Source organism: Bos grunniens, chromosome 13 (genome assembly GCF_055505025.1).
Source record: "Bos grunniens cultivar Pamir isolate PY7600 chromosome 13, Bosgru_T2T1.0, whole genome shotgun sequence".
NCBI lineage: Eukaryota > Metazoa > Chordata > Mammalia > Artiodactyla > Bovidae > Bos > Bos grunniens.
This window is the reverse complement of record NC_141177.1, coordinates 244125-258460: the sequence shown is the minus strand read 5'-3', so window position 1 is coordinate 258460 and position 14336 is coordinate 244125. Positions and strand designations below refer to the sequence as shown.

General features: G+C 48.0%; 1 long non-coding RNA gene across 2 annotated transcripts in view; it reads right to left on the bottom strand.

The window, feature by feature from the left end:
- LOC147359938 (uncharacterized) overlaps positions 1 to 14336 on the bottom strand; it is a 64197-nt gene that overhangs the window by 35492 nt on the left and 14369 nt on the right. Inside the window, exon 2 of one of the 2 annotated variants that reach the window (XR_015138545.1) lies at positions 5995 to 7268. The exons of the other annotated variant lie outside the window; for it this stretch is intronic. This is a non-coding gene — a long non-coding RNA (uncharacterized LOC147359938). Of the gene's footprint in view, positions 1 to 5994; positions 7269 to 14336 lie in introns of those variants that run through there. 2 annotated transcript variants of the gene reach the window in all.

Below are 14336 nucleotides of genomic sequence, written 5' to 3'. Positions count from 1 at the left end.
AATGCAAGTACAGGAGGCTATGAATGCATGGCATGATTTGATTTAAAGAAAACTAACCGCTTTTAACTGCAGTAAAGAATTTTAGCCCACGGTGCTTTCCTTCTCCAGGACAGAATGAAAACTGAAGGGAAGAGACCCATCAGACATGGAATCTTCTTCAGACAACTCTGCCTCCCCTCCAGAAAAACGGTGCTCAGTTGCTCAGTTGTGTGAGTGCTAGTCGCTCAGTCGTGTCCGACTCTTTGCAGCCCCCTACAGTGTGGCCCACCAGGCTCCTCTGTCCCTGGGATTCTCCAGGCAAGAACACTGGAGTGGGCTGCCATTTCCTACCCCAGGGCTCTTCTGGATGCAGAGATCAGACTCGAATCTGTGGTCCTGCACTGGCAGGTGGATTCTTTACCATGAGTGCGACCTGGAAAGCCCCACTTACTGTTAATGACTGGAAGTCCAGGTTTCCCGGGTAATCAAAGCCCTTCCTGAGAGACTCTGCAGTGCCAATATGAGGGGAAAGAAAGATGCAGGATCTGGGTGAGGTGAGGAGGGGGAGGAAAGTGAGGAGGAGCAGGGGGAGGAGGGGGAGCAGGGGGAGGGGGAGGAGAGTGAGGAGGAACCAGGGGAGGAGGGGGAGCAGAGGGAGGAGAGGGAGCAGGGGGAGGAGGGGGAGGAGGGGAGGAGCAAGGGAGGGGGAGCAGGGGGAGGGGAAGGAGAGTGAGGAGGAGCAGGGGGAGGAGGAGGGGAGTGAGGAGGAGTGGGGGAGAAGGGGGAGCAGAGGGAGGAGAGGGAGCAGGGGGAGGAGGGGAAGGAGGGGAAGGAAGGGGAGGGGGAGCAGGGAGAGGGGGAGGAGAGTGAGGAGGAGCAGGGGGAGGAGGGGGAGGGGAGTGAGGAGGAGCAAGGGGAGGGGGAGCAGGGGGAGGGGGAGGAGACTGAGGAGCTGGGGGGAGGAGAGGGAGGCAGGGCGGAGCAGCATGTGCATGGGAACTGAAGGAGGTGCTCCCCTCCTCAGCTCTGGAAGGAGCCCCCTCATGTATGTGCCTGAGACACCCAGTCACTTGCCTCCAGTCCTGAGACGCAGGGCTGTCTGATGTGACGGGTTGAGGGGGTGATGCAAGCAGAGAGAAGATTCAGAAGAAGCCAGGAGGCCGGGTCCAGGGGTGGAGCCATCACCCAGGAAATGCGGGAGACACTTGGGGATCTGGCCAGCGAGCACCCCACCAGAGGCAGCTTCCACCACCACATCCCCAGGAAGCCCACTGACACCCAACCAGGAGGCCCTTCGCCCTGAAAAGCCCTCTGGCCAGAGCTCGTGTCAGAACTCCAGGAGGCCATCTCCCCCGAACGCACTCAGGACAACTGTAGGACCAAGGAGACCCCTTGCCAGCCAGCAGGATGGGGGAATCAGACTTGGGGATGAGAGGCCATGTCTGAACGGTGCCCGTCTAGAGCCTGAGATGTGCCCACCACCATGTCAGGACATTGGTCCAGACAACATGAGTCCCTGAGATGCTGCGGAGGTCCAGATGGGCCAGGGAGGAATTTGTGGAATTTTAACGTGTTCAAGCAAGACAAAGTCCCATCAAGTTGAAGGTGTGTTTATTCAGGACACCTCAGATCATTGCACATGCTGGTGACTTTCATAAATCTGCAAGGCAAGGTGTAGCATCTATGGTGTCTCTAATTTATGTGGCCTTGGAACTCTGTCTTTAAGAAGTTTCTGGCCCAGAAATCCTTAAAATGGCAGCGTCACAGATGTGTTTCATTTGTCCCACAAAAGGTTTGAGATCTTTTGGATTACCAACATTTACAAATCAACAGGTTTCATCAAAAAATATTTTTAGTATTTATAGTATTCCTCAAAAAAAAAAAAAAAAAAAAAGATCAGATGTTCTGACAACAGAAACCTCACCTTCATACATGGCAGCTGCTCTGCTGAGATGGCCTGAAGGCCAAGTTTGCCCCAGTCCCTAGCAGTCCCTAATGTCTCTCCATCACTAACCAAAGTCAAAGGTTCACTTCCATTTATCATGGTGCTTGTTCTGCTGTTTCTGCTGCAGTGAGAAATATTTCTCCACGATCATGCCCCCAGTAGGGGAGAGGGCAGGGAGACAATGAAAGAGGTTAAGACATTCCTGCGTTTCTGGTGACTAGCCTTCTGCCATCTTCATGTCACCAGCCTGGCCTATGTTGGCCTCAGTCTGTTCTGGGGAAGAGGGGTGGGGGGAATCAGTGCTGTAATATTGAGGTCACATGATGTGACCCTAACATCAAAATAGTACAGAGTGGTGGTTGGGGTAGTGGGAACTCTAAGCTATAGTTACCATCTGGGTAAATTCATACACGTAACTCACACTCTGTGAGCCTCAGCCTCTTCATCTGAAAGCCGGGCACAACAGTGCCCACTCCCCAGGGCTCTGTGACAATAGACACACACATGCTTAGCACAGGTCCGATACCCAGTAGGCACAGCAATGTTAGCAGCACATGACCGCTGCTTCCTTTCCAGGGGCAAAGTTCAAGTCATTCCTTCCCCCTTCCTCTCTTCCACCTGTGCCTAATATTGTCATTGTTCAGTCAGTAAGTCGTGTCCGACTCTTTGCAACCCCATGGACTGTAGCTCACCAGGCTTCCCTGTCCTTCACTATCTCCCCGAGTTTTCTCAAACTCACATCCATCGAGTCGACGATGCCGTCCACGCATCTCATCCTCTGTTGCCTCCTTCTCTATCTGCCCTCAACCTTTCCCAGCATCAGTCTTTTCCAATGAGTCAGCTCTTCGCATCCAGTGACCAAAGTATCAGAGCTTCAGCATCAGTCTTTCCAATGAATATTCAGGGTTGATTTCTTTAGGATTGACTGTTTTGATCTCCTTGCAGTCCAAGTGATTCTCAAGTGTCTTCTCCAACCCCGAAGTTCAAAAGAATCAATTCTTCGGTGCTCAGCCTTCTTTATGGTCCAACTGTCATATCCATACATGACTACTGGATAAATCATAGCTTTGACTAGATGGGCCTTTGTCAGCAAAGCGATGGCTCTACTTTTTAACACACTGTCTAGGTTTGTCATAGCTTTTCTTCCAAGGAGCAAGCGTCTTTTAATTTCACGTGGTCACCATCCACAGTGATTTTGGAGGCCAAGAAAATAAAATCTGTCATTGTTTTCCCATCTATTTGCCATGAAGTGATGGGACCGGATGCCATCATCTTAGTTTTTTGAGTGTTGAGTTTCAAGCCAGGTTTTTTACTCTCCTCTTTCACCTTCATCAAGAGGCTCTTTGGTTCCTCTTTGCTTTATGTCGCTACGGTGGTGTCATCTACACATCTGAGGTTGCTGATATTTCTCCCTTCAATCTTGATTCCAGCTTGTGCGTCATCCAGCCTGGCATTTCACTTGATGTACTTGATGTACTCTAAGATGCATGTAAGTTAAGTAAGCAGGGTGACAATATACAGCCTTGACTTACTCCTTTTCCAATTTTGAAAAGGTTTGTTGTTCCATGTCCGGTTCTAACTGTTGCTTCTTGACCTGCATACAAGTTTCTCAGAAGGCAGGTGAGAGATTCCCATTTCTTTAAGAATTTTCCAAGTTTATTGGGCCTAATATTGGGCTCAGCCCAAAGGTGGGAGCATTGAAAGTGTAGGTATAGCAAGTACTCACTAAATGTGGATGTCAGTTTCTGAAACAGCCTGTTGTACTTCTGCTACAGACATGGGGACTAACATATGGAAGGCCTTCAAATAGTTATTAAATAAATGAAGAAAGAGAAAAGGAAAAGAAAAGGTTCAGTTCAGTTCAGTCGCTCAGTCGTGTCCAGCTCTTTGCGACCCCATGAATAGCAGCACACCAGGCCTCCCTGTCCATCACCAACTCCCGGAATTCACTCAGACTCACGTCCATTGAGTCAGTGATGCCATCCAGCCATCTCATCCTCTGTCGTCCCCTTCTCCTCATGCCCTCAATCCCTCCCACCATCAGAGTCTTTTCCAATGAGTCAACTCTTAGCATGACGTGGCCAAAGTGCTGGAGTTTCAGCTTTAGCATCATTCCTTCCAAAGAAATCCCAGGGCTGATCTCCTTCAGAATGGACTGGTTGGATCAAGAGTCTTCTCCAACACCACAGTTCAAAAGCATCAATTCTTCGGCGCTCAGCCTTCTTCACAGTCCAACTCTCACATCCACACATGACCACAGGAAAAACCATAGCCTTGACTAGACGGACCTTTGTTGGCAAAGTAATGTCTCTGCTTTTGAATATGCTATCTAGGTTGGACATAACTTTCCTTCCAAGGAGTAAGCGTCTTTTAATTTCATGGCCACAGTCACCATCTGTAGTGATTTTGGAGCCACCCCAAAATAAAGTCTGACACTGTTTCCACTGTTTCCCCATCTATTTCCCATGAAGTGGTGGGACCGTATGCCATGATCTTCGTTTTCTGAATGTTGAGCTTTAAGGCAACTTTTTCACTCTCCACTTTCACTTTCATCAAGAGGCTTTTGAGTTCCTCTTCACTTTCTGCCGTAAGGGTGGTGTCATCTGCATATCTGAGGTTATTGATATTTCTCCCTGCAATCTTGATTCCAGCTTGTGTTTCTTCCAGCCCAGCATTTCTCATGATGTACTCTGCATATAAGTTAAATAAGCAGGGTGACAATATACAGCCTTGACATACTCCTCTTCCTATTTGGAACCAGTCTGTTGTTCCATGTCCAGTTCTAAAGAAAAGGTGGACAGTGGCAAAAGAAGGAGAGAGATGACGGTAAGTTCCCAGAACTTGTTTCAACCACTAAAGGTGGTCTCCATTGCTTCTGTCCCTGTTGGGTTAGCCACACCTGCATTTTTCTTGAGGAGCCCCTTTCCCCACTCTCCATCTATGAAGTTGAGCAGGGTTGACTGCCTCTATAGCTGGGAGGAGGGCAACAGTGTCAGTCAGCATAATCCTATCCCACTAGCCATAACGATTGTTCAGGCTGTGTTTATGAGCTCTGCTAATCCAACTCAAGTGGATCCCTAAACTCCTTAAGGAGAAACTCTCCTTCACTGGCTGGGGATGAACCAGTGAAGGTACAAAGCTGGAGGAACCTGAAATTGTTTGGGGCCACCACGAGAAGCCTACTAGAATCAAGCCAATAATACTCAGTTAGAGCTAAGAGATGGAGAAAGAATCCCATTGCTACTACTTAAGAACCTGGATCCAGCCATACCTGAAGCCATTCATTACCCTATGAACTTTACACTTTCTCAAGCCAACTGTTGTTTTTTTTAATTAAACCAGTTTTATTTGGGTTTCTATCATTTGCAGTTGAAATAATCCTGAATAATAGGGAAGACTTAAATTACCTTTGGTTCAAGGCAAGGAAAACAAAACTAATTCAACGGATTAAACCACGGATGCAGGGGCTTCCAGGGTGGCTCAGTGGTAAAGAATTTGCCTGCCAATGCAGGGCACATGGGTTCAACACCTGATTCGGGAATATCCCACATGCCTCAGAGCAAATCAACCTATATGCCACAACTATCAGGCCTGTGCTCTGTAGCCTGGGGGCTGTAACTACTGAATCCCTCATGTCCTAGAGCCCACAGTCCACAAGAGAAGCCCCCGCAGTGAGAAGCCCACACGCCACAACTAAAGACTAGACCTTGTTCTCTGAAACTAGAGAAAAGCCCGCACAGCAACAAAGACCCAGCACAGCCGAAAATAAAAATAAATAAAACATGAGCATTTTTTAAATACCTGGGCGCAAACCCTTCATTCCCAAAACAGCTGCCATTCTGAATGCCTGCTATGTGACAGGCTCAGACGGACCCTTCACATTCACTGTGACGCCTGAGCCATGAGAGCTTCTCCAATAAGCACCATGGTCCTTCTTCTTCTAAGAAAGAAAAATAAAGCATCGAAATGCCCAATACCCAATTCCTTCTCTTGGTCTTTTAAAATGAATCTCGTGTCTCAGTTACCATTCTTTGTGTCAGGGGAAAGAAAAACACACACACTAGAGAACCTCCATATAAATCAATCTTTATTCCATTTCAAAGCCTGCAAGATTTTCCAGATATTCCAAAGGTCTCCTTTCCTGAGTGAAATACTACATTTATTTAATAAAGCAGGTAGGATTTACTATCTGGACACGGGTAAGCACTTTTTACTCTTCACAAGATAGATGACAGCTGCTGGCAGGCGCCTTTCCTCCCTCGCTTTTGCTTTTTTTTCTCCTCTTTTGCTAGGACTGCACAACTTTACCTATCACAATTGAATTACCAGTCGGAGCCAAATGAAGATTGTCCCTGTGGGGGTGCTGTGTAGGCTGTAGGCTTTATTTTCTTTTAAAGACTTCAAAGAATTAGAAATTAATGTTATCACCTATGGTTTTAAACGATGCTGACATTGCTCTGGGGGAGCCTTAGATCCTCCCAACACACACACACACACAATTAGAATAACAAAGTTTTACGCTGAATCTGCCAGAGAGTGTTGATGAGAAATAGCAGAGAGGAAAGCAGTCCCAGCCTAAACTGCCAGAGAAAGACAAGGCCCAGCCAGCCAGTTTCTGCCCGTTGGCTTCAACCCGGGCCGGAGTCAGTGCTTTAAACAGAGTCCGCCTGTGGAGGAGGGAAGAAAGAGGTTTCTTTCCATCTGCTGCCAGCAGGGCAGAGGTGCGTTCTCGCTCTCGACATCCTCACCCACAAATCGGGCAGGAGGCCAGTCTGTTCCTTGGCTGAAAAACCCCAATTAAAAATGCATGACTTCGGTCTTCCGGAGGAGGCGAAAGTCAGCGCTGGCTTGTGCAAACACTTGGAGCAGCGGCGGTGAACAGAGGCCTCTCATCACCTCACCTGCCAGCCGAGGTCCGGGAACAACGCCCAGTAATCCTGCGGAGACGCGGCAGGTCCAGAGGAGACTTCCAGGGCCCTCACCCACTCATCTGGGCCCGACTAGGGCTTCAGGAAAGGCCACTTCAGGAGCTCGATAAAGCCTTTTTCGGCACAAAGAGCTGGTCTTGTCCCTTAGACGCACCGACGTATGCGTACAAATACGCGTGCACCCACGTGGGCAGGCCTGGCCTTGAAGGTATTCTCCTCAGCCACACGTGTCTGCCTCAGCTCATGACTCATCAGTCAGCCTGGGGACACTTCCTCACCTCCTTTAGTCTGTTGACACTTCTGTTAACCCTGAGCAGCGGGACTTCCCTGCTGGTGCTGTGGTTGAGACAGCCTTTCAAGGCAGGGGATGCATTTCTGATCCCTGGTCCGGAGTTAAAATCCCATGTGCCAAGTGGCTGAAATACCAAAATATAAAACAGAAGTGATATTAACAACGTCAATAGACTTTAAAAAGGTTCACATTAAAAAAGAAAGAAAGAAACATATAAATCTCTTTTAAAAAAGCGGCAACGATATCGGTCTTCTCTGTCTCTGCATCCCCAGCACACAGGGAGCTGGTGAAAAATGTTAAATTTGTTTGAGAAAGGTAAGTGAAAAGACGGGAGGCAAGGCACTCCGTTTCCCCTACTTTCCATCTTAGGAGCTTCCACATGGCTCCAAAGCTTCCCTCTCATTCTTCTCTCTACATCTCCCAGAGGGTTCCTTTTTCACAAAGCACTGGTGAATAATTGAGAACCTTCCCCATGGTTTTCTAAAGTAAAGAGAGACGTTTAATGGCTCCTCTGGCCTTCTCCACCACACAGCGCCTCTTCAGGTGGTTTTCCCCACCAGCAAGCAGCTCCACTCCCTCCCTGCACTGTGTGACCCTGAACAATTCCACTCTGCACCCACACATGTCCTCTGCTGCTGCTGCTAAGTCGCTTCAGTCATGTCTGACTCTGTGCAACCCCATAGATGGCAGCCCACCAGGCTCCCCCATCCCTGGGATTCTCCAGGCAGGAACACTGGAGTGGGTTGCCATTTCCTTCTCCAATGCATGAAAGTGAAAAGTGAAAGTGAAGTCGCTCAGTTGTGTCCGACTCTTAGCAACCCCATGGACTGCAGCCTACCAGGCTCCTCCGTCCATGGGATTTTCCAGGCAAGAGTACTGGAGTGGGGTGCCATTGCTTTCTCTGACACATGTCCTCTAGCCTTGATCAAAACCAAAGTCACCCACAGAAGCAAGGACCCATAAGGGAGTTCACAAGCCATGGGTGCCCGGAGTTTAATCACCAGTGCTAATGGCTGATCAAAGTATTTCTTTCAAACATTCCAAGTTCTGTCACTGAGTGAGGTTCTGGTAAATTAAATGAAGTTATCAGTTGAAAACTTCTAAGTTTTAATGTCCAAACTCAGCATCCCCAAAGAGTGAGGATGCCTTTGTTGCCCTGGAGTCTCAGACCTGGTTAACCCTCAGGACCACTTTTTGCTCTGGGCTGTGCAGGGTCTCAGCTGCAGCGGGTGGGACCTAGTTCCCTAGCAGGTTCGAACCTGGGCTCCCAGCATCAGGAGCGTGGAGGCTTAGCTGTGGACCACCAGGGAGTGTCCTTGAGGACCACGTTTATTATGCCAGTTACCCCGTGAATTCATCAGAATTCTTTTTCAATGGTTCACCTTGAATGTTGACAGTTTCCTAAAATCTGTTATTTTTTCGTGAATCAATTTTTTAATTTATTAAAACCCTCCAATAATCTCCACCTACTAGTATTCTCTTGTGTAGCCCCATTCATTGAGGACAGGCTGAATCTTGGGATCTTGTTCTAATTAGTTGTTGCTTGGTCGCTAAGTCACATCTGACTCTTTTTCCACCCTATGGACTGTGGCCTGCCAGGCTTCTCTGTCCATGGGTTTTCCCAGGCTAGTATACTGGAGTGCCATTTCCTTCTCCAGGGGATCTTTCTGACCCAGAGATTGAACTCAAGTCTCCTGCATTGGCAGGCAGATTCTTTAATAACACTGAGCTCCCAGGGAAGCCCTCTTAATAAGTAGAACGTGGCAAAAAAGATGGGATGTCATTTCAGGCTGTAAAAACCTTGACTCTCATCATGCCGGCCTGTGTCTCCACTGCCATCTCAGCAGCTTCATGAAGCAAGCTGCCTTGTTGGCGAGGCCTTTCCCTCAAGGAAATGAATTCTTCCAACCACCACCTAAGTGGGCTTCGAAGTGGGTTCTTCTCCAGTGTAGCCTTCATATGAGACATCAGACTCGGCTGACACCTCGATTGTCCCCTTGAGAGACTCTGGGCTGGAGACCCCAAGCTAGGCTGTGCTCAGATTCCTAATCATCTGCTCGTGTTGGGACCGTGGACTTCCCTGGTGGTTGACCGGTTGAGACGTAGCCTTCTAAGGCAGGAGGTGCTGGCTGGATCCCTGGCTGGCTGGATGGGGGGAGATAAAGATCCCACCTGCCTCGCGGCCATGAAAACAAGACATAAAGCAGAAGCAGTATTGTAACAAATCTAATAAAGACTTAAAAAATGGTCCACATGAAAAAAAAATCTTTTAAAAAATGTGTTATTTTAAGCCACTAAGTTTGGGGCAATTTGTTACGTGCCAACAGTGACTGATACACCTAGAAACTAAGATCCCTGTGAAGCGTTCATCACCTGTGTTGGCTGGTGTGTGGCCTAATGGGAGGTGCTGAGCAATTCTGAACAGACACATGGAAGCTGAACTGCATGAAACGAATCACCAGTTACCACTCACCAGGCCTGCTATCTTACTGAAGTCTAAAAAAACTCCAGGAAACCAGGATCAATAGTCTCTGAATTATCTGTTTGTGAAGACCTTACGTACACTCTCACTTCTCTGGATTTTGTTTAAGCCCCTAGCCTTTCCTAGCTAACATGCTATAGCCACATGCTGGCCACTGCCTATTTGGCTGGGGTAAGCCCCCGGGAGGGGGCATGGGTGTCTCATTCCCTGAGGGGTCTGCCTGCCTGGATTTCTCCTCTACTTATTACCATTTAATGGGAGCCTTCATCCCCTCCAAAGTCTACACAATTGAGGAGTTGCATCTTGTGGGAAAATCCCACTTTGGAAATTGATTGATCCATGGCTCTATTTACCAGCTGTGGGAAGTCACACAAAACTACCCACTAGATAGTTGGGTTTCTAATCATGGGAGCAGAATTCTGCCCTAGCTCTCCCAATACCAGTGTGGTGGACACAGAAACACAGCACCCAGACCCCGCCTCCCGAAAGCACGAGGCTGCATGGAGGCAGTGGCCCCAGACTCCAGCTGCAGTGCCTCTGGGGTCTGCCTGCCTGGTGGAGGCCACGCCCTTCCCCGGAGCTGGGCACAGTGGGGCGGGTGTGCAGACGCCTACTCAGTGCTGGACACTCTGTTAGTAACATTAGCTCCTCCCTGGGGTAAACTGAGCTCTGCTGGCCTGCATCTCTGTCCTTTCCTTCTGCCCTTCCTGCTTCCTCTCCCTTCCTTCCCACATGTTGGTCTCTCATAAATACTTTACACCTCAGATTGTCCCAGCATCTGCTTCCTGGGGAACCCAACTTGTGATGTCGCCATTAAGGAGGCCCTGCTTAAAATGCGACTCCTAGGATAGTGTGCAAAAATGCCTAAAACCATGTTTACCTCCATTACTATTTCCACGCGTGTGCTTCTATCTCCAGTATTGTGGCTCTTCATCTCCTCCTCAAGATGCTGGCATCCATCAGAACAGGGACTATTCCTCTTTTTTTTTTTTGCTTGTTTTTTTTTTTTTTTTTTTTTGGTTGCACCACATGGCTTTCAGGATCCTAGTTCCCCAACCAGGGATTGAAGTTGGGCCCTCTGCAGTGAAAGCACAGAGCCCTAACCACTTGACTGCCAGGGAATTTCCTCCTCTGATTTGTTATACACAAAGTGCAGTCCAAGAATCAGCAACATCAGAACCAGTTAGCGGACCACAGTAGTGAGGTGGAATCTCAGGTCCCACCCTTGACTGACTGGGCAGGCATCTGAATCCTAACAAGACCACATCAAAGTCGAGAAGCAGGGCTGTGCTGTTTGGTGTCTACCTTCAGCCTTCGTACATGCCTGAGCCTAGGGAAAGGGTGAAGACCCAGACTTGCTGACTGAGCCTGCATGTGACATCGGATGAAAAAGCTCAAGGAAGAGAATGGAGCCTACTGATTAGAAAATGGGAGTTTTTCATTTCTGGGAAAAGGGATGATACTCAGAGACAGAACACAGCAGCACTGGCAGTCTCTCGTCCAGCCACCGCTTTCCTGCCCCACCACACTGAGCTTAGCTGCTTGGTCGTGTCCGACTCTTTGCACCCCCTGGGCTGTAGCCCACCAGGCTCCTCTGTCCATGGGCTTCTCCAGGCAAGAACATTGGAGTGGGTTGCCATTCCCTTCTCCAGGGAATCTTCCCAACCCAGGGATCGAACCCAGGTCTCCCGTATTGCAGGCAGATTCTTTACTGCCTGAGTCACCAGAGGGCTGGCCAGAGAAGGCAACAGTATGAGATGTGACCAACTGGCCTCTGAGCCAGGCCTTGTGAAGGATGCTGTAGGCATTTATCACTTAGACACAGATGGAGACACAGACGTGCGAGGAGCCTTGGGTCAGCCTTCAAAGAGAGATTTTAATGAACTGGCCACACTTCATCATTTTGATAATCATGGAAATTAGAGGAGGAAATGAGAGGCCTGGCAGCCCGTCCAGTTCATCAGTGGTCTGCACTGCACGGGTCTCTAGTGGGTATATTTTGGAGGGTTTCACAACATTCCTGGCTGAAATGATTTTCGTGCCTAGAGAAAATTAGGGGTCAGTTCACACTTGCTCCTTTGCTTCTCTTGTCTAAAAGGTCATCGTCCAAATTCTATTTTCATCAGCAGCTGCTTCTTGCAAACAGAAGTGAAGTGTTAGCACTAAGATGTCATAATCTATTTTATTCTATTTAAGCAATGTTTCATCAGGATAGTCTGGAGAATGCAACAGCAACAACAAAATATAAATCTTGAAACTGATCAGATGTGTATTTTGTGTTCATGCTTCATGCCCAGCACAGGTCAGTAGGGAGACTTGTTCATCATGACTGAGATCTTATCACCAACAAAGATATTTCCGTCTGTTCTTCTACATTCACCACAGGAAGAGCTGAGAAGAAAGTAGATTGCACATGGGCTTTGGGAGTGTCTTCATGGAAGTGACACACATCGCCTCTATCTTGTTTTGCTGGCAGGTTGCTTGACCACAGACTCACTGTGTGGCCCACCCATGTGCCTGGAAGGGAGAAGAACCAGGAGTATTCTGGGGCAGCAAGAATGACTGCCACAAGAAGGAAATCTACCACAAATGCTCAATGGTCAGCCTCAATCTCTACGGCCATGTGATGGAAAGAACAAGATTCTGTGGAGTTTGGAAAATGGCTTTCATGTACGTCAGTCATATTTATTGAGTCCTGAGTTGCAGTGACAAGAGTCACTCAAAGATAATAGCTATGTTTCAAAAAATAAAGGCAAAAAACATAAGTCAGTAAACAAACCATGCAATGAAAATGTTATGAAGCAACAACCTAAACACCCACTAACAGAGGAATGGATAAAAAAGATGTGGCATATATATACACACACTCACACACACACACGCATGGAGTATTCCTTGGCCATATACACACAAACACACACACACACACACACACACGCATGGAGTATTCCTTGGCCATAAGAAGGAACAAAACTGGGTCATTTGTAGTGATGTGGATGGACCCACAGTCTGTCACACAGAGTGAAGTCAGAAAGAAAAAAAAATTGTATATTAACACACTCACAGAATCTAGAAAGCTGGCACTGTTGAACCTATTTTCAGGGCATGAATCGAGACTCAGACGCATGGAACGGATATGTGGATGCAGGGCAGGGAGGAAGGGTGGGGTGAATTGGGAGATTAGGATTGACATATACACGGCCATGTGTGAAACAGATTAGCTAGTGGGAAGCTGCTGTGTACACAGGGAGCTCAGCTCGGTGCTCTGTGATGACCTGGAGGGGTGGGGTGAGGGTATGGGACGGGGCAGGGGGCTCAAGAGCGGAGATACAGACAGACAGACAGACACACACACACACACAGCTAACTCACTTCATTGTACAGTAGAAACCAACACAAGATTGTAAAGCAATTATGGAAAAGAAACTGCCTGCCATGCAGCAAACCTAGCTCCCAGATCTTGGCTCCTATGTACCGATATCCACAACAAGAAACGAGAGATTCAGAGAAAGGGCTGCTTCCTGTGCTGGGGAAGAAAAAGTACAAGAGCCTGGAACATCTTTTTGTGTAAGAATGTGCTTGAAAAATGATAGAAACATGTTTTCAAAAATCTGAAGCCAAACTGAGAGGGCTCCCTCAGACCACACATGTGTATGCTAAATCATGTCCAACTCTTTGCAACCCCTTGGACTGCAGCCCACCAGGCTGCCCTGTCCATGGGATTCTCCAGACAAGAATACTGAGTGGGTGGCCATTTACTGCTCCAGGGGATCATCTCAACCCAGAGATTGAACCCATGTCTCTTGAGTCTCCAGCACTGCAGATGGATTCTTTACCAACTGCACCACCGCACTGAGGACAATTTGAGTATTTAAAGCAATAATAACAGTAATGGATTGTAATCCAATGAATAAAGTAGGAAACCAGGAGTCCATACAGGCAGGCAGGCCAATAGTCCAGTGATAAATGGGATGTTTACACAGTCTCAAAACTCCTCCCTATGAAATATCTTAATTCCAATGAGGAGAAGAGTAAATACAGAGGACAAGACTGGTAGACCCCACCATAATCTAACAATCAGAGGGAACATTACCAGTGATGGGACAGAGTTAAATTTCAAGGCAGCTTCACTTCTGGAATACCCCTGGTGAAGACGCTCAACCTGGATCCGATTGGGGGAGACATCAGACAAACCCAAAGCGAGGGACATGGAACAAACTAAACACCGCCCTGCCATTCTCAGAAGCGTGCAGGTCACAGGAGTCAGTCACAGACCGAGGCCACATCCTGGACTCAAGGCACTTGAAGGGGCAAGACCACCAAAAGCAACGTGTGATTTTGACCTGGAAGCTTTCACTATGAAAGACATCGTTGGGCCAACCGGTGCAACTTGAACAGAATCTGAGAATCATAAATGGGCTTCCCAGGTGGCGAAAGTGGTAAAGAACCTGCCTGCCAACGCAGGAGACATAAGAGATGCAGATTTGATTCCTGGGTTGGGAAGATCCCCTGGAGGAGGGAATGACAACCCTGTCTAGTATGGGTTGGAGAATTCCAAAGACAGAGGAGCCTGGTGAGCTACAGTTCATGGGGCTGAAAACAGCTGAACACGACTAAAGCAACTTAGCACCAAACATGTGGTTGTATGATGATTATGTAGAATTGCTTCCTCGTTTGTAAGAAATACATACCATAGTATCTGGGGGGTGA